The sequence below is a fragment of the Triturus cristatus genome, chromosome 4_1, assembly GCF_964204655.1.
Source record: "Triturus cristatus chromosome 4_1, aTriCri1.1, whole genome shotgun sequence".
Classification (NCBI taxonomy): Eukaryota; Metazoa; Chordata; class Amphibia; order Caudata; family Salamandridae; genus Triturus; species Triturus cristatus.
In genome coordinates this window covers 1,334,789,133-1,334,815,261 of record NC_140585.1, presented here as the reverse complement: position 1 = coordinate 1,334,815,261, position 26,129 = coordinate 1,334,789,133, and the positions used below count along the sequence as shown (strand labels likewise).

General features: G+C 42.8%; 1 protein-coding gene across 1 annotated transcript in view; it reads right to left on the bottom strand.

Annotated features, from left to right (window-relative positions):
- Positions 1-14,098, bottom strand: part of PRKAB2 (protein kinase AMP-activated non-catalytic subunit beta 2) — a 383,829-nt gene extending 369,731 nt beyond the window's left edge. The window contains exon 1 of the mRNA XM_085654813.1: positions 13,975-14,098. The gene's annotated coding sequence lies outside the window, so the exon portion shown is untranslated. The remainder of the gene's footprint in view (positions 1-13,974) is intronic.
- Positions 14,099-26,129: the final 12,031 nt, after the last annotated feature.

The window sequence follows — 26,129 nt, the reverse complement described above, 5'->3', positions numbered from 1 at the left end:
TGTGAAACATTAATTACAATATGTGTATCTATGTGTTTTACACTTTTTCAAAAACAAATGATCTTTGCGACGTTTCCTCGAAACCAGAACATAAGTATCAATATAATTTGTGATGATTAAATAATTTCGAAAAAAAAGTTATTGTCCCACTGAAACAAAGGACAAGGAGTGACAGAGAGAAATACTTAAATGGGTGGTCCATTACGCAGGTGTAGTGTACAAGATGCAGTACACATTTGCAAAAAGACAAAATAGCAACTAATTTCCCAGTACAAAGTAACGCAGATGAGTACACATTGTCCAAAAAACTGTGGACTGTTCTTCGAAAAATGAGATTCCATTAAGAACCTTTCAAATAAATAAATCTCAAGGGGAAACACTCACAAATATAAACATAGCAGGTGCCCCAGGCATAGTTCCACTTGGGTAAAATGCAAAAAAATTAACTTTTTAGGCTTGGGGAATGGAAAGCAAAAACATTTCTTCTAATATTCTATATTCAAAAATGATCTGAAATCCTCAACAGAAGTAAATGCATTGTACATATATTGGAGCAAAATCTGAACTTCAGTAAGCATGATGAATGAATTCTTTAATGACATCTCCTTTTAAGAGCACAGTGCATGGTTCTCTCCTTTAAATACACTAAGTTTATAAATCTTCAAAAATCATAGCACTACTCATATACCAACTCATAGACCCACAGCCTCACTAACATACCCACCCACAGATCCATAGCAGCACTCACACTGACACTCACAGACGCACATAGGCTCTGACACAACCAGTGACAAACCCACACAGGCACTCACATAGTCACTCACACACCCACTCACGCACTCATAGACCACCTCAGATAGCCACTTAGATGCTCACAGACCCCCACAGGTGCTCACACATCCACTGTGAAACATTACAGGTTACAGTTATGAATTTTGTTTTAGGAAAACCTTAGAAATTCACACAAAAAAACAAAAAGGTTACAGGGAAGTTATAGTTAGGAAATAGAATTTTAAAAAACGAGAGAAATTCAGCAGTTATATTTACCTCAGCTAACTATAACTTGCATCCCAGCAATTCACTACTTATGACCTCATGTATTGCATCACTCATGACACAATTAAACACCACTTTTCTGTACATCCATCAGATTAATATGGTCACTCTCATTGGGTATATCTGTGCCTTCGATTGTTCCCTCTTAGTCTCCATTCACATTATTCACCAACTTCAAATTACCAATAAAATTAATCTGCAAAATAAAATATCACTCAGCAGTGGGCAAGCCACTCCTACCCTGCCCTAGAGCAGAGCCCGTCCCCAACCAAACACTTCTGCTTTCTCACAGTGGAAGTAGAAGTAACATAAAATTGTAATTTTAAACTTTTATTTTTCTGCTTCTCACACTGCAAGATAGCAGTGGGGCGACGCTCCTCCACCCTAGTGGAGGAGCAACCCCTGCCTACCTTTGAAGGGAGCAGAGGTAGCGTGCCACAAGCACAAGGAAAAAAACAGCCAACTCTTTGCAAACTCACAGTGCGACTGGCCGGGTAGATTTTGGAAGGGGTTATCGCCATTGCTTTAAAAGGTGCAGTGTGGCAGCACCAGCTTGTCAAGAAATGTAAGCACTATAGGCAGAGAGGCAGGAACAGATCAGTCAGGAATCGAATTCCAATCAGTATCGGCAAACCAAGCACAATGAAAGCTTGTCCGTGTCCTCAATTATAAACTTTAAGGAGTTGCACAAAGTATAATATTTATTGCTATTTGCACAAGTGACACTTTTTCCTCTACTCTTCTGCCATAATTTAAGTGAGGGTCATTTTTTCTGCAGTTATCTCGAACACACTGCTGCATGGTTTCCTCACATGAGAGAAAACACAACAGGGAAATGGATTGACACTTTAGTTAGCCAGCAAAACTCGCTTTTTACTTTTACAAAGTCTGAAATCGGTAATAAAACGTTCTTTCCACAATTCACAAAATAATGTACTTGAGAACTGCTATAGAAAGAAACATGAGAGAGAACTTTATTTGGCAGTATCCTCCTTCCAGTTTCACAACGACAACTACAGCAACTGGAGCTTTGTAAAATAATGTCAATCTATTCACTGTTTGGCACTAATTAGGTGCATGCATTAATTGACTGAACTGTGATTATTATTATTGCATTTCTGTATAAAACAGAGCACAAACAGGCATCCTTCAACTATCCTGATCAAGAGCATGTGGGTGAAAGGTTTTGCTGGGAGTATGGTGAATTTTTTTTTGAGGGGGTGTTAGAAATGGGGGTCTCTGGTTGGCAGTTGGTGGCCACTGTCCAAGCAGGGACCCTTCTTCCGAAGTCAGAGTGAAGGGCTGCACCCCTTTGACAACCCCTGCTCCACCCTGTGGTAACGTAACACGAGCAGTTATGCTAATCTCAGAGGCAGTGTGTTAAGCGTTTACGACCATACACAGTAATACAGTGAGGAACACTACCAACGGACACAACACAGGTAGGTATCAAAAAATAGTTATCTTTATATATAGGCTCATCACAAGACCAAATAACGAGAAAGCCACAATACTGTGCAAAAATAATTCTCTCTGGATGCTGCAAACATAGATCAAATGGGGAATGCAAAGTTCAGTTCAGGTCCATGGTCCTGCGACCCTTTTACTCACAGTTCCAGAATGTTGTTGCCAATAATCCACAAAAATGCTGCTACGGCAGGATAGTGATGTTTTTCCTCACGCTCTTGGTCGCGGCCGCTCGCTAACGGGTGTTAGCGACAATTTTGAGGCCCGCAAATGTACGGGGCGATGATCAGGCCAGCGAGTCCTCAGCGGCAGCAACGCAATGAATTTCTTGACACTTCGTGGCTGCGGCGGCTCGTTAACGGGCCTTAGCGACAATTTCGAGGCCCGCAAGCGTGTGGGGCGATGATCAGGCCAGCGAGCCCTCAGCGGCATCCACGCGATGACTTTCCTGACGCTCCACGGCTGTGGTGATAATTTTGAGGCCCACAAACGTGCGGGGTGATGGTCAGGCCAGCGAGCCCTCAGCGGCAGCAGTGCGGTGATTTTCCTGATGCTCAGGGGCTGTGGCGGCTCGCTAACAGGCTTTAGCGATAATTTTGAGGACCGCAAATGTGCGGGCGATGATCAGGCCAGCGAGCCCTCGGCGGCAGCAGTGCGATGATTTTCTTGACGCTCCTTGGCTGCGGCGGCTCGCTAACAGGCCTTAGCGACAAAATGAAGTCTACTGGTCCTGAGACTTCAGTCAGTAGGCTAGCTCTCTCTCTAGCCCTTGGGTGCAAGATTAAAAAGTTCTCTTACAGCTCCTTTTCCCTCTTGTTTTCAGTCCAATGAAAACTACTGCAGGCCAATCCAGGGAACAGCACACAACAACAGGACAGTCCTCTCCTGCAGCTTCCTTCAGTTCCACGGACAGAGGTTGGTCTTGCGATCCAGGGGCAATACCAATTGTAGGGGTTTCAGCACAGATATTTATACCCCAAAAGTCTTTGTTCTCAGAAGCTACAAGTCACTGAACCCAGCCAGAACCAGTTCTGCCCAGCCCTGGAGCACTTTGTTTACCAGGCTGCATCCTTCCTTTCAGAAAGAGGGGGTCTGCCATCAGACGCACAGTGGGAGGTGGAGCCAGCATTCACCTTGCCAGGCACAGCCCTATTCAGGTCCAGGAGCTACCCCTCCCCACACTCCAATGCAGATCTCTCTATTCAACCCAGGTCTGACTCAGCCTGCCCTGTCCCTCCAAAACCAGACAGCCAATACACATAACAGCAGAGCACATTGGAAGGCTTAGGCAAGAAAATAACTACTTTCTAAAAGTGGTATTTTCAAACACAGAATATAAAAATAAACTTCACTAAAAGATGTATTTTAATATTATGAGCTCAGGCATACTAAATTCGTTTTTCTACCATGTTCTATGGGTCAGTTAGGACTATAGAATGTAATAGCCAAACCTCCCATTCTGGCCTATGGAGAACAGGTAGCCTTACAGTAGTGAAAAACAAAATTGGGTGTAATTCACTACCAGGACATGCTACACACATCAGAGCATGTCCTACCTTACACATACAATGCACCCTACCATAGGGGTGGCTTACAGGATGCCAAGGGAAGGTTCAGGGCCTGGGAAGTGGGTGCACTTCACAGCCAAGATGGCAGTTCTAGACTGCACACAGACACTGCAGTGGCAGGTCTGAGACACACTTTACAAGCTGCTTCTGTGGGTGGCGCAAACCAGCGCTGCAGGCCCACCAGCTGCATTTGGTTTACCAGCCCTGGGCACACACAGGCCACATTACTAGGGACTAACAGGTAGACCAAATAAGCCAATCAGGGATACATCAATTCATATGTCATCTTTCCACAGGGAGCATCCGTGCTGCGGCACTGAATGGCAGTGGCGCAGCTGCTGGAGCAGGGTTTTTAATATAAAACCAAATACCTATGTCATTATTAAAAGTACTACTGATTAATTAGTAATTACTAAAGATTTGTCGAGTCTTGTCTAACCAACCTTATTAACAAAAAAATTACAAGTGGGAATGCAATTGCATGGCTAAAATAATAAGTGAACTAAGTTGGTGAGCAAATTGACAGTATAGATGTTGCTTATGTGATATTATTGTGTTTTGCGCTTATAATAAATATGCATTAATGGCTTTTTATGTCGCAAATGGCTAGATAAATACATACACATAAGGGTATTAGCAGGGAAATAACACTGTATAATCATTTCAATGTAGTAATTATGATTTTGAGTTTTCTTCGCTTAAGTTGACCATTGTGGCCTGCTGTAAAATGGCCACCACCCGCAGCCTGCATTCGAGTAGATGAAAATATGAAAAGAGGCTTTGCGCTGACTGTGACCCTGTCCTCTGATTGAACTGAAAAGCCATGAACATGACGACAAATCTGGGAGTGTTGCCAGATGCCCCTGAACGTGAAGAAATGTTGCAACCCAAAATCCGACTTGATGAACTTATAATGGTCCCATGGATGAGATACATTTTATCCTGAGGAGACATCCGTAAAAGTAACGAATTAGCTATAGACTTCTAATTTCTATTCAGAACTTGAAACTATCAATACATGAGAAAATTCAATGGTGTAGCTTAATGTACCAAAACGACATATTTTCCACCAAACGAATGTTTTGAAAGTTATATTTGCAACATTTGGAATGTAAATTTTGGTATAAATATTAGTAGACTAGAGAGGTCTAGCGCCACTTCTTCTCGAACCAATGATCAGAGGTCCCGACGCTGACAGAGAGGACGGTGACTCTACATGACGGCTAGAAATCTTTAACTATTTGCTGAGGACCAGTTCTGACTTAGAAAACGACTTTTAGCCAGAATAGGTAAATATGGAAAAAAATGATCTTGCATTTAATTGGCTTTTCTTACAATTTGATTTAGATAAACAATATTCTGTTTGAATTACTGTGTCGGGTGGTTATTTAATTGTTATGTTTATTGAATATTTAGAGTGTTTAGTTGTATCACCAAATCTATAGCAACTAGTTGATCTCATTGACCTCAGGGTACATGCAGATTGGTTGGATATAGAAAAGTGTTTCCCTTATACATGGCACGGATAGAGTGGTAGGATGAGTGTTGGTGTTATAGGCCCCACCAGCGTGTGATGTGTATGTGTGCGTGTGACTGTGAAATCACTCCGTCCGTGGAAGTAGAGGGGATTCGGAAGCTCCAATCTGCACCAGTTTCTTGGTAGCAGAGGATGGTTTCGATTCATCGACCGTTGGGTTATGGGCCCAGCACGCTTCCGCTACGCCACTCTGCTACCCTGGACCCTCAGATTAAAATGCCTGAAAATTCAGTTTTGGTCCAGTACATTGATGACCTGCTTGTGGCATCAAAAACACGTGAAGCTTGTGAAGTAGACACCATTGCTTTACGGAATCACTTGGCAGATGGAGGATTAAAAGTATCTCCAGCCAAATTGCAATTCTGCAAGAGAGAAGTCCAGTATCTGGGACATAATATTGAGAAAGGCCTGAGGAAAGTGACCATTGACAGGATCAAAATCATCAGAGGGATGAGAGCCCCAATGACACCAAGAGAAGTAAGAATGTTTCTGGGAATGGTTGGTTATTATCGTCAGTGGATAAGTAATTTTTCCTTAATTGCCAAGCCACTGATTAAATTGACTAAAAGTGAGGTGAAAGACCCATTGGAATTAAACCCAGAAGAAATGGCAGCATTCAAAGAATTAAAGAACAGGCTATGTGAAGCTCCTGCCCTAGGAATTCCACATTACGAAAAAGAATTTGAGCTGTACTGTAGTGAGAGGAATGGATGTGCACTTTCAGTGTTAATCCAGAAACCTGGACGTCTGAGGAGGCCAATTGCGTACTTCTCATCAACACTTGACCCAGTAGCTGTGGGTTTACCAGGTTGCCTGAAAGCAGTAGCTGCTACATGCAGAAGTCTGGAACAAAGTGAGGGCATTATAATGGGATATCCTGTATGGGTATTCGTACCTCATGATGTAGCAATCCTTTTAACAAGGAGCTGGACACAGTTTATGTCTCATAGTCGGCTGACTAAATATGAGAAAGTCATTCTTGGTGCATCAAATGTGAGTCTTGAGAGATGCGTGAATGTGAATCCAGCAACGCTGTTGCCAGATGCTGAAAGTGTGGGGGTAAGAGATGAGGTTGATCATGATTGCCTGGATGTGCTTGATTACTGTACAAAACCAAGACCAGACATAAGAGATCTGCCACTGCCTGAGAGTGATCATGTGTTGTTTGTGGATGGAACTTGTCTGAGAACTGATGAAGGAATGCTGAGTGCTGCATATGCTGTGTGTACAGTTTCAGGAGTTGTGGAAGCATCACCTTTGAAAGGAGTTAAATCCGCTCAAGTGGCAGAATTGGTGGCACTAACGAAGGCTTGCAAGATTGGAAGGAATGTGAGAGTGACTGTAATGACTGACAGCCAGTATGGCTTCGGAGTTGTCCATGATTTTGGCCAGTTATGGCTACAAAGAGGTTTCCTGACCTCAAGTGGAACTGCCATAAAGAATGCTGAAGTGGTTGGAAAATTGCTTGAGGCGATACAGCTGCCTAAAGAACTAGCAGTTGTAAAATGTGCTGCTCATAGTCAAGGTGATGATTTCGTCACCCTTGGGAACAAATTTGCCAATGACATAGCACAGTATTGTGCAAGGAATAATCACTCCATTAACCGGAGTAAGGAAAGGGAAATGTCTTCTTGTTCCTTAATGTTTACTTATGTGGTGGGAACATGGGAGGAAGTGAAGCAGTTGCAGGATGAGGCAGGAGATGAGGAAATGAAAGATTGGGTGAAAGCAGGTTGTGCACCAAGGGAGAAAGACCACGTGTGGGTCTATAGGGATGGAACACCAGTCATGCCCAATAGCATGTTGTCAACAATGGCACGGATGTATCATGGCCAGGGACACCTGGGGAGGGATGCTATGATAAGGGCCTTTAAGCAAACCTGGTACAATGCAAAATTCAGGCTGCTAGCAGAGAGTCTCTGTCAGAGATGCCTGATATGTCAGCAATTCAATCCTGGAAAGAAAACAGTGGTGAGCCTAGGTACAATAGGCAGAGAGGGAGGACCCTTCACCAGAATGCAGGTAGACTTCATCGAAATGCCCCAAGTCAATAGATTAAGGTATGTCCTGGTGGTAGTCTGTTTGTTCTCTAGGTGGGTGGAGGCATATCCAACAAGAAGAAATGATGGGATAACAGTGGCCAAGCTACTGTTAAGAGAATTCATCCCAAGGTATGGGTTCCCAGTGACAATTGAATCAGACAGAGGAGGACACTTTTATAATGAAATAATGGGTTTAATATGTGAAGCATTAAGTGTACAGCAGAAGCTACATTGTGCTTACCGACCAGAGGCTTCTGGTGTGGTTGAACAAATGAATGGTACCATCAAAAACAGAATTGGCAAAATGTGCCTGGCCACAGGAATGAAATGGCCTGATGTCTTGCCTCTAGTCCTGATGACAATTAGGTCTACTCCAGACAGAACAACAGGTTTGAGTCCACATGAAATCATCATGGGACGTGCTATGAGACATGCGTTTGTACCAGTCAACAAGCTGATGACTATAACTGATGACATGATTTTGGATTACTGTAAAGGCCTGGCTGACGCAGTCCATTCTGTGTTTCACCAGGTTGGAGAAGACGCCACCACACTTGAAAGGAAACCAGCCCATGATCTGAGCCCAGGGGACTGGGTAAGAATAAAAGTTCACAGAAGAAGAAATTGCCTGGTTCCAAGGTGGGGAAGGCCAAGGCAAGTCGTTCTGACCACAACGACTGCTGTGAAGTGTGCTGGAGTGAAAAATTGGATACATGCAAGTCACACTCTGAGAGTTCCAAATCCAAGTGACGGCACTGGAAAAGAATACTTTGAGGAATCAGATTCCAGTGATGATGCAGACAGTGAGGCAGTAAAAAGAAAAAAGAATCCTGAAAGGGGGAAAGTGAGTCAAGAGAAACTTTTGTCCCACCAGAAGGAATTCTGAAAAGAACATTGCAAACTTCAGAGACGAGTCCAGATTCTGAAGAAGTGCCTGAAGTCCCAACTAACAGTGACAAACACAAAAAGAAAGAAAGAAAAGAACATTCCAACAGAGGTAACACCTGAATCAAATGAGAAAATTGGAAAGGTACCACCTGAGATAATTCTTGAAGAGGAAGGGACAGAAAAAGAAAGAGAGGGACAGATTGCGGAAAAACCCCGAGGAGATGTAGGGAACATCGACAACAAGCTAGGTGAAGGGACAAGTAGACAGCAAGAAGATTGCGTGTCAGAGACCCGAGGAGGGACAGAAGTAGTGAAATCTCAATCGGTGGAAAAAGAGACTGTTGGAGAAAAGAAAGTTGTTAAAGAAGGGAAAATTGTTGATGAACAAGAGGCAACTGAGACAGAATCTGATGAAAGTGAGAATGAGATACATGAAGGTCGAATTCTGAGAAAGAGAACTTGGATTGGAGAGAGAAACAGTAAAGAGGGAAAACAAAAAAGAAATGCTAAAGGAGATCTTTGGCCCAATAAGATAAAGAGACTGAGATATCGACTGACACGAGTTAACTCTTCGAAAGCTGAACAGGTGAACGAAGTGTCAAGTCAAAACCAAACGAAAGGAGAGGAAACAAAGAGTTCTGAAGAAACTAAAAGAATCAGAAAACCAAACCAGAAGTATAAGTCACCAGAATGGACGTATGTGGCACTGCCTGAACAAGGAGAAGAGGCAGATAGTCAAGGAAATCCAGAGGAGGCTTTACTGAAAGTGGTTGAAGAAGAAGAAGCAGTTGGAATCCTGAGAGTTATCTTGTCCGACATTGGAGAAGAAACGGATGTTCAGGACTTAATACAGTTTGATGATGATGAGGAAAGAGTGAAGAATGATGAAAACCCAAATTGAGTAAATCCAAAGAAGTCACTTGAAGAAGAAAGTGAAGAAGTAAATTAAGAACTAATAGATTGTAATAATCTGGTGGGTACTTGCTGCCCTAAAAAGTTCGGTAGTGGAGTAGAAGAGGCTAAGTCAAAAGACACGGTCAAAGTAACAAGATGGCCAACACTGAGAATAATCAAAGTAGATGTACCTTCATGAAAAGATGGTGCAAAATATGCTGCTGCTGTACAGGATTATTAATGCTAATTTGGAGCGTGCTTGCTTTACTGATCTCTTTTAGAGTAACGATAGACACTTTAGGAGGACATACTGAGAACATGACTAACATAGGGAAGAGTTCACAGAAGATAGTTCCAACTAGAACTAGCAATGTATATGTACATAAGGATAGGTCTATTAATGAGTTTTCTAGTAATGCGTTTTCAAAATTATTGTACGAATATGTAAGGACAATGGATGTAAGGGATTGCTACGTCTGTATGCAATTACCTGTCTCTGTTTCAGAAGGAGTTACTGATCATCACCTTCCGGCTACGTATGGAATTTCATGTAGTGTGTTGATTAGTATATTTTATCAATTAGGGAAATTAGATTATAACATGTCTAATGTAGATAATATTCTTGGGCAACTGCCTATGAATAAAGAACTGAATCCTGCTAAAGAAGCTAACACTTTAGGTGAGATTTTTATTGAAACTAGAGAATTAACATTAAAATATGTTTTTAGAAACAATTTAACCTGCAGTTTGAAGGAAGAAGAGAAAACTTTCCTAGACATGGTTGAGAGAAGAAGGTTGAACATGCATAAGAAAGCAGAAGGACATAAGATGAGTGAAACAGTGTGGGATATTGAGAAAGAAAAAGAGTTGAAAAATGGAGCCAGTCCAACTATGGCTATAGATGCACCACAGAAAGGCAAACTATGCATTACCAGGAAGAAATCCCAGTATGATTATTATTTCATAGGGACTAGTGAGTGCCATGATACATACTTTATTGGAACTGGATGGGGATTTAGAGGTGGAGAAGATCCAGTCTTTCCGGGAGTGTATTATATTTGTGGGAACAAGGCTTATTACAGGTTGCCTGACCATTGGTATGGCACATGTTATGTTGGCCTGGTCTTTCCAAAGATTTTTCACATGGATAGAGTAGAAAATGCTGAACAAACTAATCCATTAACACACTATAGAAGAGAAACATGGACAGAAATTGTAGGAGATATTTTTGGAGCTTTAATACCAGCAGTGGGAATTTCATTGAATGCATATGGCATTCGGAAGCTGTCAACAGTGGTGGATCGCTTGTCAACAAGCACCGCTGGAGGCTTTCTTTTGGTAAATACTGAAATGGTTGCTTTACGCGCTATGGCAATGCAAAATCGACTTGCCCTTGACATTCTATTGGCAAAAGAGGGTGGAGTCTGTGGAATGCTGAAAGTTCAACATTGTTGCACTTACATTCCTGACGAAAGCAAAGATCTAAAGGTCTATATCAAAAATATTACTGATTTGCATGAAGAATTAGTACCACTGGAAGCTGAAAGTATCTGGACTAAAATGGCTAATAAGATGATTGCTATTAAGAATTTTATAGCTAAAATAGGTAGTACCATATTTGGTAAGGTATTATTTCCATTAACGTGTGTAATTGTTGCATTATTAATTCTTAGATTAGGGTGTACGTGTTGTAGATACAGAAGAAATAAAAAGAAAAGAAAACGAGAAAATGTTAAGAAGAGAGAAAAGAAACCAGAAAGAGATCCACAAGAAATAGAATTAGAAAAATTGAGGGAAAGTATGTATATAGAAACAAAAAGAGAAGATGATAAAGAAACAAGAGTTTAAAAATGAACAAGAAGACATTTTGAATTTCTTCAAAAAGGGGAAATTAAATTGAGTTTTGGGTTTTGATTTTTGTGGTGATAAAATATCACCAAAGGGGGGATTGCTGGAGCAGGGTTTTTAATATAAAACCAAATACCTGTTTCATTTTCGTATGTCATTATTAAAAGTACTACTGATTAATTAGTAATTACTAAAGATTTGTCGAGTCTTGTCTAACCAACCTTATTAACAAAAGAATTACACGTGGGAATGCAATTGCATGGCTAAAATAATAAGTGAACTAAGTTGGTGAGCAAATTGACAGTATAGATGTTGCTTATGTGATGTTATTGTGTTTTGCGCTTATAATAAATATGCATTAATGACTTTTTATGTCGCAAATGGCTAGATAAATACATACACAGAAGGGTATTAGCAGAGAAATAACACTGTATAATCATTTCCATGTAGTAATTATGATTTTGTGTTTTCTTCGCTTAAGTTGACCATTGTGGCCTGCTGTAAAATTGCCACCACCCGCAGCCTGCATTCGAGTAGATGAAAATATGAAAAGAGGCTTTGCGCTGACTGCGACCCTGTCCTCTGATTGAACTGAAAAGCCATGAACATGATGACAAATCTGGGAGTGTTGCCAGATGCGCCTGAAAGTGAAGAAATGTTGCAACCCAAAATCCGACTTGATGAACTTATAATGGTCCCATGGATGAGATACTTTTACGGATGTCTCCTCAGGATAAAATGTAACGAATTAGCTATAGACTTCTAATTTCTATTCAGAACTTGAAACTATCAATACATGAGAAAATTCAATGGTGTAGCTTAATGTACCAAAACGACATATTTTCCACCAAACTAATGTTTTGAAAGTTATATTTGCAACATTTGGAATGTAAATTTTGGCATGAATATTAGTAGACTAGGTCTAGCGCCACTTCTTCTCGAACCAATGATCAGAGGTCCCGACGCTGACGGAGAGGACGGTAACTCTACATGACGGCTAGAAATCTTTAACTATTTGCTGAGGACCAGTTCTGACTTAGAAAACGACTTTTAGCCAGAATAGGTAAATATGGAAAAAAATGATCTTGCATTTAATTGGCTTTTCTTACGATTTGATTTAGATAAACAATATTCTGTTTGAATTACTGTGTCGGGTGGTTATTTAATTGTTATGTTTATTGAATATTTAGAGTGTTTAGTTGTATCACCAAATCTATAGCAACTAGTTGATCTCATTGACCTTAGGGTACATGCAGATTGGTTGGATATAGAAAAGTGTTTCCCTTATACATGGCACGGATAGAGTGGTAGGATGAATGTTGGTGTTATGGGCCCCACCAGCGTGTGATGTGTATGTGTGCGTGTGACTGCGAAATCACTCCGTCCGTGGAAGTAGAGGGGATTCGGAAGCTCCAATCTGCACCACAGCGCCCAGAGCATCTATCACCAGAAAAACAGGAGGCACAGCGAAAAAATAGAAGGGAGACTCACGCCAATGGTGCCAGGTCTAACAGGGGGGTATCTGTGTATTTCGAAATATATTAATATGTTTTTCATCCAATTCCTTTTAGGTAGCTTCAGTGGCTTCACCAGACGAAATTTCAAAATGACTTCACTTACAGTGATTTCATCATGGTTAATTAAAGACCAGGTGATGTCACTTCCTGTGATGCCACACAGGAGTCATATGGCATGTGATGTCACTTCTGCTTCCTCTAGCATTTTGGTGAATTGACGTCCATGCTATTATGCTACCCAATAGCAGTACATTCTTGGAGTGTACGTTATATGCTTAAATAGGTCAGTGAGCTGCTGAGGTTAGTTCAGCCAATAAGGAGACTTAGAATGCGTGCATTAATTGCTTTCATTTGCCTGCACTACAAGTCCGCGAAAGTATGGAGTAGGCAAAGGAAGCGAACAGACATCTTACTGTGTAAAGCACACAGCCTTGCCCTGATTTGGGCTTGTGCAGATTTTCCTCCACCATGCTTTCGGTAAATTCTGCGTGTGAATTCTCCTCCTTTTTAAACACGACTCCAAATCTTGGTTGGGATTTAGGTTACTACCCGATCTAAAGCACGCCCGCTGCACGTTCCACGCCTGAGTCCAGAATAAGAGGTGCTGTCAGAAAAATAGCAGATTATCTTGGTGCAGAATTTTCCAGCATCTTCTGCTCCTCGCATGTTACCAAGTGTTGGTGGTTTCTGTCTGTTCATAAGGGTTCAAATCCAGACATTCTGTCGTGTTGAGGTTCTCGTGAAAGAGCAACAAAATCAAAATGTCTTCGATTCGGATAAATACAAAGAACACTCAGCTTGGAAAAAGTGACAATATTATAGTTGTATATGTCCTGCAGGCTTTAACAGTGAACGTTGTTTATAGTAATACTTTGTGATTTACGTTTCCAATTAAACCTGATGTGTGCATGTTCTTAAAACGATGCTTGCAAACTACCAAAAAACACCCATATAATCTATTTCACAATTATTTGTATCATTAAAAGGAGAGAACAATTATTAATCTTTTCATACTGTTCTGGTCCTTTCGAAGTTCCGTTACATTGATGTTTTATTCCAGTCGGGCACTGCCCCCTTTAGTAGTGTGTGTAGCAGTTAAACATGTATTCTTGCACTACCAACTTTACGAAACTATGCAATTAAAGCAACGTCCTTACCTTATTTCTCTGAGTTTCGACTGCTACTGCCCCCGTTTTATTGCTTTTTCTGCGGTACCCAGAGCCTACCTCCTCTGACAGACTGTCAGCCTGCTCTCTGATGCTTCTCAACAGCTGCTGCTTCTCAACAGGCAGGAGAGGGGCGGGTGGTTTACGGAAAGCCCAGTGGCCAGAAAACCCCAACATGCAAACTCCTCTTTTATCCTGGTAGTAGGACTGAAAAGGCATTTTGCTCCCACCTAGTGGAAGAAAGCTAGAATACAGTACACCGAGCCTCACTTGAATATTCTTTCTTTGTAGACTACACTGAACACGCATTTGGAATGAAATAGGTCTCGCATTTGTTAAAGTTAGAGCTCTTGGCATTGAAAATCAAAATGTGTTTTACTTTTTTTTAATTTGTAGTTGAGAAATTATATTTGCATAGCGCTATTGCCATTGGTATAAAAAAGCAAAGTAAAAAATATTGTCATTTTCAACGCTAACCGTTCTAACTTTAACAAATGTGAGACCTATTGCATTGAAAATGCTTGTTTCTTTAAACCATCTATGTCAGTAATACGTAAATCACCACAATACAGAATACATGAGTAGCCAACGCAACACTGTACTATCCCTCTTTGTACTTATATTATAGTACGCGGTGTAGCACACTCTAACCAAAATACAGGTTTTCAGCACTGGGACTCATGTCTATGAGGGAAGGAACATGTAGCAGGAGCTGAGAGTTTATAGGCCCTCTCTTAGAAGAGTTTATTTCACCCCAATTAATGTGAAGATTATCTTCAATTACAGATAAACAGTTTTCAAATACAAAAAAAAGTAAGTCATTTATATTTTATGTCCCACGTTTTTTCAGTCTCTGTACCTTGTGCATTGAACTAGTATGTATACATACTGTATGTTTCTGACTGCTCTAACATCTTTTCTACACATAAAAAATATCGACAGCTCAACCACATGAGTGAATGCAATGAATTTTAGTTGATGCACATAAAGTATCCCTGAGGCCAGTCAGTCAGAATAACGTTATTTCGCCGACACAATGAAGGAATAAAAAGTATACTACATATAAAAACATTTCACATCATTACAATAAAGTTAAAATACAAAAGTTATATGAAACTTTTATATTATAAAAATGTGCACTCATAATTATTCAAACAATACAGTAAATTGATTCCTCTTTTAAAAGTAAAAATCCAGCAAATTGAACGTCTCTTTTTTAAGGCAGATAAAAAGAAAGACGCTAGAGATAAACAGGTAAGAGGGTCAAAGACTTACTGCAGATAGTAGAGGGCCACACAACACTGTTTAAAATTCTTTTTTTTTTTTTTTTTTTAGCCTTATCTTGATCCTGATGAATTGCCTTGATCCTCCTGACTCTTACGGCAAGAAACATGTTGATCATATAGAGTAGAGCTCATGTCTAGATACCTAACTCCTAGCATATAGCCACTCTACACATTTTTAATAGGGCAGTTGACCTTTGGAATAAAATTTAAGTAGGACCAACTGACCCCCTTTTAAACCCACTTTTCTGCTACATCACCTCACATTAGGCCCCTCACCCCCAAGCACCTTCGGCAGGAACAAAAGATCCCCGACAAAGAGCCCCGATTTCGGGAGCCCGTCAAGGATTGCAGCGCCGACTTGACGAGGGGCAGTGCTCATATGATGAAGCATGACACCTAGCTTGCTGGGTGTGTGAGAGCACTAGTTCAAACAAGGGAAATTTCCCTCGTTTTCTTCTGATTGGTCTCTCTTACCATTGATCAGTTGAGATACTCTCTCACCTGCTCTTCTCCGCTACTGTACACGAGGAACTTTGTACCCTTCTTTGTTGCTAAAATTCATTTTACACATGAGGGGGATAATGAAACTTTTTCTTTCATTATGATAACATTTACAGTAAAACAGGAAGTGCATATAATTCTGTATAGATCGCTCATCACAAATACAAAGTGGAAGATCAGAGGCAACATAGATATTAAAAGGAAGACCCAACATCAGTGGAATATAATTTAAACGGAATCTCACCAAGATATATCTATGTTGTAGGTTAGTGACGAACGATAGATATGTTGAGTTTATATCCATTTGCATTATGCTAGGGGCTGCTATGCATGTTTTGACTGTCGACAACTTGGTGTTAACAGCCTCCCTTCTTGTCTGTAAATGAGATAGTAAATGAGCTTTCAAGTCATTCTTTGAACTAGACCAACAGGTTGTAGGGTCTACAAAGAGATGATGTAACCCAGCTACTTTCAAAGTAGATTCAACATATCGTAGCCAGGTTATATTACCCACCCCGTCTAGTTTCAAAACATCCTTTATAATATCCCTTGTCAGTGTGAGCGTCTCCTTTCGCCATATTGAGTGCCACATTAAAATCGGCACCACAGAGATTTTATCAGCAATATAAGGGGCTCTCAGTTGCATATGGCACTTAAAATTGGCGCATGACTTTGGCAGTGAGAGTAACTTTTTAAAGAAGTTATCTTCGATAGATTGCAGTTTCGCACAATCTCTGGATCCCCAGACAGCCGCTCCATAAGTGGCAGCTGATACCGTCTTAGCTTCATACACTGTTTTTATTACATCTATAGGTTTAACCCCTTCCATGCACGGCAAATTCTGCTGAGGTGCGAGGGGGGGCGGGGCTGGGCGTGGCGCCCAGGTACTCAGGACGGCTCCTGGCCGTCATGAATCACGGTGGGCGTGTGCTCATGACGGCCGGGAGCCGTCCAAACTCCGCCCACTGATTAATTCGCCCGCACAGGCGGGGAATTAGCCGCGCGTGGGCGGAGCGGCAACGGTCGGACGGCTCCCGGCCATCATGAGCACACAACTACTGTGACTCATGACGGCCGGGAGCCGTCCTGAGCACGGAAGTGGTTAAGACTAGTTTTTAAAATAAATTTAGTTAGGGCCCCAATATTCTTTTTCATCTGCACCCCTCTATTTACAATCATGTTTTGCCAGTTAATTTGGCGGTCAAACCTAATCCCTAAATAATTAAAAGTATCAACAACTCCCAGTTTTCTCCCTTCAGTATTAATTTGGGGTTGTTTCCATTGTTTTGGGCCTGCCACAGGGATAAAAGACTTTGAGTAGTTAACTTTCATATCCCGATTGTTCATAAATTGCGTGTAATCCAACACTAAACGACGCAGCGCATTACTAGTGTGTGCTGGAAGTACTGCATCATCTGCTTATAATAGTATTGGCACCTGTATTGAATTTATATAAGGAACATCTGGGGTAGATCCCAGCAAGGCAGCTTCTACATCATTGGTGTAGAGTGCAAATAGGAAGGGGGCGAGAACACCCCCCTGCCTCACACCTCTCGCAATTTTAAAATACCTGGTGCACTCACCACCCCTTCCATAGCGGACACAGGCTGAGGCACCTGAGTACAAGTCGCAGATAGTATTAATAATGTTCAGGTCAATTCCCATTGCCTCCATGATCTGTCAGAGTCTAGGCTGAGCCACGCAGTCAAAGGCTGCGGACAGATCCATGAAGGCAAGATAGAGGTGGCCTTTTTTGGCTGCCGTATATTTGGCTATAATTAGACTCAGGTTTAGGCACTGATCCACAGTGCCTTTTCCTTTTCTAAAGCTAAACTGACATTGGATTATAATATTCTTTTCTATGACCCATTCCTCCAGTCTATTTAAAGGAAGACGACCCAGAGAGATAGGTCTGTAGTTTTTCGGAATTGACCTATTCCCCTTTTTGTAGATGGGAACAATTACAGTTGTTTTCCACGAAGGAGGGGCACCTATTTGGGCAATTTTATTAAAAACATTTGTTAGAAGAGGGGCCCATAAATCTTGAATCTCCCCAAAAAAGTCGATAAGGACTCCATCCGGGCCCGGTGCCTTTGCACGTTTATACAGATTTAGAGCTTGCTTCATTTCTTCAAGTGTAAAACTAACAGCACCCCCTGCCATTCCTAAAATTTTGGGAAAGGACTGAGCAGTTGCTGTCTCATCAGCTCCGAATAGACTTTCAGAATGGGTCACCCATTCTTCCTGTTCAACATGAGTATCTGTGGTTATTGACTGTTCATCTCTTAAAAATGGTGCGTTAATCAGAGACCAAAAAGCCTGCGAGCTTTTTAATATAGCAGCCTTCTGCAAGTTTTCCCACCACTCTTCCTTTAGGACTTTCAGCCTAGTAGTCCTTTCTTTCTTGTAAGCTTGGCGCAAACACTTAACCAAAGATGAGCTACAAGGGTTCCACTTCAGGGCTATATGAAGAATTTTTTTAGTGATTTATCACAATTGTCATCAAACCAACTAAATTTTTTACGATGGACATTACGTATAACACGGATTAAATTGTTTTTAATATCAGATAAAATCAGCTCAAAGGCCGAGACCATGCTATTGTGTGAGACTGAGTTTAAACAGAGCATGATCTCCCCAAGACGGTTAAAGACTAGGTTGTCCAAGAACCTCCTAGTATCCACTCTTTCCCAATTAAAAACAATACCGTTCTCTCTTGCATTCACAGGGGTTAACGGAAGTTTAAAAACACAATCATTTTTCTTTACAGAGGGGATAAGGAAGATTATTGCAGCATGATCACTAAAAGGATAGAAATCAATCTCAAAGTGAGAGAAAAGCCCTCTTATTTAAACAGAGATCAAAACATAATCAAGGGTAGAGGAAACATCCCTGAGGCATTGTTTCCTTAATCTTCTGGATTGAGGAAACTATATATGCCAGGACTTGCCACATTTCGGAAAGAAGGAGGAAGAGCACTTTGCATTTGGCTGGTTTTAAGATCTCGGTACATTGGACAAGAAGAAATAAAGAGCATAAGGAACATTCAGCATTTAAAAAGCCAGTGGTCGGACAATGTCTGAAAGTTTGCCTTGAGTGGAAAATTTGGGTATTAGGCAAATTGATTTTGCCAGAAATATGGACCACCCCTTGTACTGAAAATCTCGAGGATGGGCAGCAGTTCATGCAAGAAGAATAAAATCTAAGTGGAGCGCCATCCCACTGATGGAGAGGGTAAAACAACATTTCGTATACCCCCTATTCTGCATGTTCATACTAATTAGAATAATCTATTAATTATAATAAGTATTAATGTGTTTGTTTGCTATCTAATCAACCCTACTAATGTATGAATTACACGCGGGATTTGCATTTGCATGGCTAAAATAATTTGTAAACTAATATACGTATGCATACTAACACTAGAAAAAATAGAATATTACGTGGTATATGTTGCTTTTGTGATGTAATTGTAAGTTGCACCAGATGACATCACTGGGTGAGTATAAACGCTTTGAATGTCGCTAATATGCTAGATAACTACACACACATACGGGAATTAGTGAGGGTTAAACATTTTATTCGTGGGAGGCCGCGTATTGCTCTGGCTAAGCTGACGCTACCATGGTTTGACGGGGGGATTGCCCTCCCGGATATTAAACGGTACTATTGGGCCTCCCAGCTCGCTGCCATTAACCATGGCCTCTACGGGCCCGCCTTAAACCCGGCATTTGAAATGGACAAGATGCTCCTGCCAGGTGGCGATTACAATCGAGCGCTCTACTCTAGCGCGCCCGACGCTCATCTGACGGGCCCCACGCGTGTCATGGTGCAAGTCTGGCACGCGGCCAATGCAGCTATGGGGTGGAAGGACCGTTTGACCCGGGCGTCACCACTATACGCGTCTGAGCGGTTAGGTTCCTTGTGGACCTCTAAGGGCTTCGAGAAGTGGGACATAATAGGTATCAGTAAAGTGGGGGATCTTTGGACGAGGGGAGGATTTAAAACGTTCGATATGCTGCAGACGGAATTCCAGTTGCAGGGCGGTGAATACTTCCGGTATTTGCAGGTCCGTCATGCGCTGGGCTCCGTCTTCTCGGACGTTGCCTCCATCCCGGAATATTCCCCCCTGGAAGATAGAGTGCTGGATGGGCACGTCCCGGACAGCACGATCTCACTTATATACAAAAAGCTGATAAACGACCGCTCGGGCCTGTTGACTGCCCTTCGTGCGGCTTGGGTTGCCGACGGGCTGGAGCTGGACGACGAGGACTGGACCTCCGCGGTGGCCTCCCCGAAGGAGGTGGCCATACCGGCTCGCCTTCGCTTCGTCCAGCTCAAGATACTCTACCGGGTCTACATGACGGGGCCAAAGCTTCTGCGTATGGGCTATGCCGGAGATGGGTTGTGTAAACGTGGGTGTGGTGCTTTGGGGACCTTTATGCATATTTTGTGGGAGTGCCCGGAGGTTGAGGGGTTCTGGCGTGGTGTACATGAGGTGCTGCGACTGGTTACGCATGTGGCGCTGTTGCCTGAAGCGAGGAGATGCCTGTTGAATGTGTGGGAACCGACTGATTACTCAGCGCCGCAGACGTGGTGGGTGACTCTGGGATATATGGTAGCCAAGCGTGATATTGCTCAACTGTGGGGATCCCAGAGGCCCCCGACGGTCTCGGCCTGGAAAGAACACATGGACTGGTGCATGTTTCGCGAAAAAGTGGTGTATGTGGCGAGGGGTAAGCCTGGGACATGGGCGAAAGTATGGGGCCCCTGGAACGCCTACCGAGGGGGTATCTGCGCGCCACCGCTGCTGCCTGATCCCTCGCCAGCCCCATCCCCTTAGCCGACTCATTCCCCCGCTGCCGGGCATTGGGTTCCCCCAGTCCTCGCTTTGCTCTCTTCCCCCTCTTTACACTTCTGTGTATAGTTGGGATCCCCCCTCTTGGGGAGCACGTGCTGCTATTTTTGATTGTGGGTTGCCTTGTGGGTGTGGTTTTAATTTTCGTTGTTCTTAATTTAAAATGAAACCGCATAATGGGGCCTGGATGATGTGGTTTTTGACATTGTTATCTACTGAGAAATGCTCCTCCTGTAATACCACGTGTTCCATAAATGTATGTCGTATGTTCCTACCATTGCTAGCGGCCGGCCGGAAGGTTGTGGGCCCATACTTGTATACTTTTAAGACCTGTAATAAACGGTTTCAAAAAAAAAAAAAAAAAAAACATTTTATTCGTTAATTCCATGTTTTAATTACTTTCTGTGTTTGTTTTGCTTAAGTTGACCAATTTGGCCTATGTTAAAATGGCCGACCTACGGACTTGACGAAACAGCTACCATTCCACGAGGCTTCCGACTAAATGTGCATGCCCCAGGCTCCTGAACAAGTGGCCTCAAGATGACCCACACAGCGTGTTCCACTGACAAGGTCGCGATTGGACTGCTGCCAAAAGCTTTAACAATGGACAATCTTTGTAAAGCCGGATGGATCACGTCTGACAGTGTGACATCATGGACTATGAGAAACCGGAAGGGACAATCTTAACCATCCAATCAGATGTGCCTAAAATTGACTTTTGCTACATTTTGTCATTAATTTTATTGTAAAAGACGATAGAATAGTGAGTTGTGGTCGATCTTTTCCTGTTTCCTGACGTTATGCAAACGGAGAGGACGGTGACACTGCAGGACAGCTTTTTCCCGAATCTTTGACAGATTAGATTGCCGCCCATTTCGCCTGACGGACTAAGGACACTTATACTGATGGGCAGTGATTAATGAGGACACGTGTATGTTCCATACCAATCTTTGGGACTGTAGCGTGTTACATGACGAATCGATTGACTTAAGAGGACAACTAATAGCCAGATTAGGTAACTATGATGTTCTGTGGATTGATTAAAATTCTTACTAAAGAAATTTGCATTTATTAGATAAAAATATTATTGATTAACAAGCAGATGTGTTGGGTTATTTATTATTGTCTGAATATAAATGAGAAAGATTCGAATCACTTTTCCAAATTCAACTAAATTGATCCATCGCCAAAGTGGAAGGGATATCTAAAGATTCAGAATTAATATGTGCCGGATTGAGGATATTCAGTGTATGTATATGTAAATAGAATTTTATTGGACTAAAAGATATTCTTTTATATATTCTTTTATAAATATGGACCACCCCTTGTACTGAAAATCTCGAGGATGGGCAGCAGTTCATGCAAGAAGAATAAAATCTAAGTGGAGCGCCATCCCACCACCTCCAATGCACACGTTCTCTCCTTCCCTTAAGTAAGGATTTAGTATCACACGAACACTGAAGGGCCATGGTAAAAACTGTGTGGTGCACTTTCAGTTTCAAAGTGAACTAAAACATTTTTCAAAGAAGAAACATTTCCGTTTTGGAAGGAGTGGTAGTAATTGCTAGAGACTTGTTGTTTTATGCAATTCTATTGGCCAGAACAGAAATCTGTCGTAACGGGGTGAGAGAAACCCCGCCTCAACACTCAGAGTGGCTAGATTCCATGTTTTATATGTCTAAAATTGACTTATTAGGGAAAGATTCCAGGAAGAAAAGATTTTGGGTTATGTTGCAAAAATGGGCTGGGGTAGTGGAAAGTAAGGGTTATGGAGGAGATAAGTGACTAACTTTTCCCAATGATTACATCTACATAACTCTCTGTTTGTGCTGTAATGTCTCCCCCACTCCATTCGATGCAGCTGCCAGAAATCAGGCACTCTGAGAGAGATGTACCTGCAGGGGGGAAATGTCTAGCTCTGATGCCCATTTGAGGTCGGTCTCCCTCTCGCACTTGAGGGCTAAGGTACTGGACATTAGGACCTGAGGTGAATGAGGACAAAAATAAAAAAACATTGCGGTTTTGCATGCGAGTGGTGGAAGGTGAGGGCATAGCTTGGGGAAGTAAAGAACTTGCAACCCTGCACCCTGTACCCAGCACCACACAGAGCTTTCTGTTGTGAGCTCCGTGGTACTGGGAAGGGTAGACTGGACAGAAAGTTCCAGGATGCTTCAGGAGCTGACAATATGGTAGGGATCCACATGTGCAGGGTCGTTACGCCAAGGGCGGAGGTCTCACCAGCAGGCCGAACAGTGTTCGGCTCCTGAAGTTTCTCTTAACTTTCTGTCCAGTCTACCCTTCCCAGTACCACGGAGCTCACAACGGGAAGCTCTGCGGCTGTTTATTTTTTTTGCACCGTATAACTAATTTTATATTACCTCCAACCTTGCCACTTCTTGACGGTGAGAGCGCGATGGGAACCATCCACAGTAACCAGCCTGCACTGCATTCCAGTTCCCTGGCTGTTCATACCCAAGGACTGCTCTGGGCGTTGCGCTCGTTCCGGTGACAATACTCCAGGGGAGTTAACTTTGTAAACCAGGCTTGAAACTTTACTGAAGGCCTTCACTCTGTGCCTCACTAGAGTGCAGAGCAATGCCAAGACTGTGGCTGCCCACGGCCCCCGCAGGAGGCCACCTCAGAGGGCGGCCCTTCTTAGTTCCATTTGGCCACTTCCCCACCCCCATTCACTACTGCGGGACTCCAGGAGGAGTCCCCTTACAGGGCGCACCAGACACATCATGTCTGGCACGCAGTGGTGTGGGGAGGGTATTTAGGCCTCCCCCTCCATTTTGGGTCCTCTTTGTTGCCTGGCACGCCGTCTGTGACCTATGATCCCTCGGAGCTGAGAAGTGGTGAGTACATTGCCCCCGGCCCCCCCTTCCCATTAGGTCCCGTGGCGGTGGAGTCTTCTCCTAGGCCCGGCCACTGCCGAGGGCTGCCGCCAGGGGAGAGGGGCTGGTCAGCTCCAAGGAGTTAGGGCAGTCGCCGTTATCCCCCCCCCCGTCATGGCCATCTCTCGGGCAGGCGAGGCACTGAGCAGGACACAAGGGCCCTCTGTGGTGGTGGGGGGGAGGAGGATGCCATCTTGTCCTCCGCGGGACACGCTGTGCTGGTCTGGCGTCGGTGGTGTGGTGTGTGCATCCACTGGCATCCTCCGTCGTGTGGTCGGGCGGATGGGGGGCATGGTTGACCGGCCTTGTCTGTCCCGCGGTGAGTCTGGACCCCGCCTGTACGTAATGGGGGACAGCCCCATGGGTGTGAGGTGGGGGTGATGGGGGGTGCTGCACGCTGTAGTGTGCGGTCCCCGCGCTCACTGCTGTGAGCTTTGGTATGTTGCACCGTGTCTTTATGGATGCATTGTTACGGTGGTTTTTGAAAGAATGGAGTTCAGACCTTTTTGGGGGCCATCTCGAGTTTTAATTAAATAGTTAAGAGGGTTAACGAGCTGGCGACGGAGGTTTATGTTAAACAGGGTAATTCTTAATTGGTCAGCTTACCAATCAACCTCTTCTGAAATGCTCGATGTGAAATGGCAGGCTGCAGAGGTGTATCCTAACAGTGGCTGCCGACCCACAATTTAAATTTCTGCAATCAGTAAAGGGTATCGTTAGCGTAGCAGAACGCTTGCCATTCAAAGCTACAGGATACTATAGTTTATGGCGAACTTGGTAGAAAACTCGATTTGGCCAGGTCGCTTAGGTATGACCATATGAAACTTGAAAATAGAGTTCCTGTCCCCACTCCTCTAAATTGTGTGATCCTGGATAAATACTGATCAAAGGTGTTTCCCCCATGCTGAATGTCTAGGGGAACCGAGGTACTTGCATGCTCATACACAGTGCAGGACGAAATGAGTAACGTTGGGTCACTGGCCAGCCGGAAAATTTAAACCATCTTAGAGGCTGGGCTGCAATGGGCTAATTTTCAGGAAGTGTTCTTGCAGGCTGTTGGTTACGAGAACACTTGTACTCGATGTTGCGAGGAGATGGTAGCGTGCGCGAGGGGGACAGTGGGTGCCACATTTACTTGTGGGCGCTCGGCTGATGGGCACGCGACAAATGGAGGCCGTCTCGCACGTGGTGCGCATTTGAGTCTGTTCGGGTGGCAGCGCGGGAGTCGCACAGGCAACCGGGATTCAAATGTTTACAAAAAAGGCAATGCTGCACACCCCAAACGTAACCTGCACCCCTTTAGACAGTCTGTTTCCTGGGTGTAGTCCAAATACGTAAAATGTTCATATGAAGTACACAATGAATTTCCAATCTTGATGTCACAGGAAATGTATATGTTTATTCTTTGTTAATCATATGAGTGTCCAGTTTACACAACGCAGCCGACGCGCGTTTCGCCCAACGGGCTTTCTCAAGGCTGCATACAAATGAAAGACAAAGAAAAAAGAAAAAGAAAAAAACAACGTATCTAAGTTACTGTATTTACAGAGACGTACACACTATTTTTTCAGCTGTGTTATGCCTTACAATCTAATGTAAGCAAGATCCATAAATGAACATCCAATTTAAGGGGATAGAGTTCCCCAAAATATAGAAAGAAAAGCGCTTATTTGTGTGGTTAGTAGAGAGATAGGTTCCGACAGGCTCCCCAAGTGGATAGAACGAAAGTCCAAAGAAAAACCACTGAATTGCTACATACTGTTTTCAAAAATTACCAGAATGCGTGGTTCATCTTGCAACGAGGAAGGGAGTGCGTATTAATGGATGTGCCTGTATTAAATATACCTAACCAAGCAGTCATTGGTGCTAGTGTACTCCAAGTCATAAAAAGTAAGGTGATAACGTCTCACCTTGTGCGTTTCACAATTACTGTTCCTGTTAGATGTATGGGAAATTTCCAAACTTATACCTAAAAAGTAAAGTTGTGCTTTACGACAACCATTGACAATATGGATAAAGTGATGCTCGTCGAGACATCTATTGAAACAGTCTATATTGCTTACCTATTTCCCACCATAGGATTCGGTAAAGCGTGGCTCAAAACGTGCACTATCACTATTTCCTCGTAGTTGTGGTCAGTCACATGTATTTCAAGGACCAGGATCCGTCCCCTCTGAATACAGAATATAACGAAGAAAAAATGTTTTATTCTATATTATCGTGTAACATAAGGGTCATCATTTCGTGTTGACCACTTAAACAATGTGTCCAATGGCAATTCGTATTTAGCCACATCTATTGTATACTGAATGTCTACATATATATCAAACCGACAGTCATTTACCTATTTCAATCCCCAACGTAGTTAAACTTATGTGTCAAAATCAAAATATTGAAGTCGATGTCTGCGTATTCATGACACCACGCTACGTGCCACTTAACATGTTTCCGTAACAATGTTTGCAAAGTGAACGGCAATATAGTTATGTTCCTGACATCGCGCTTCCTCACAACACGCTACGTAATGTTACGAATATTGACGTGATACTGTTTGTGACGCGAGCAGAAACATGATCGTATTTATAAGTCCGCGCTTCGTACTACTTC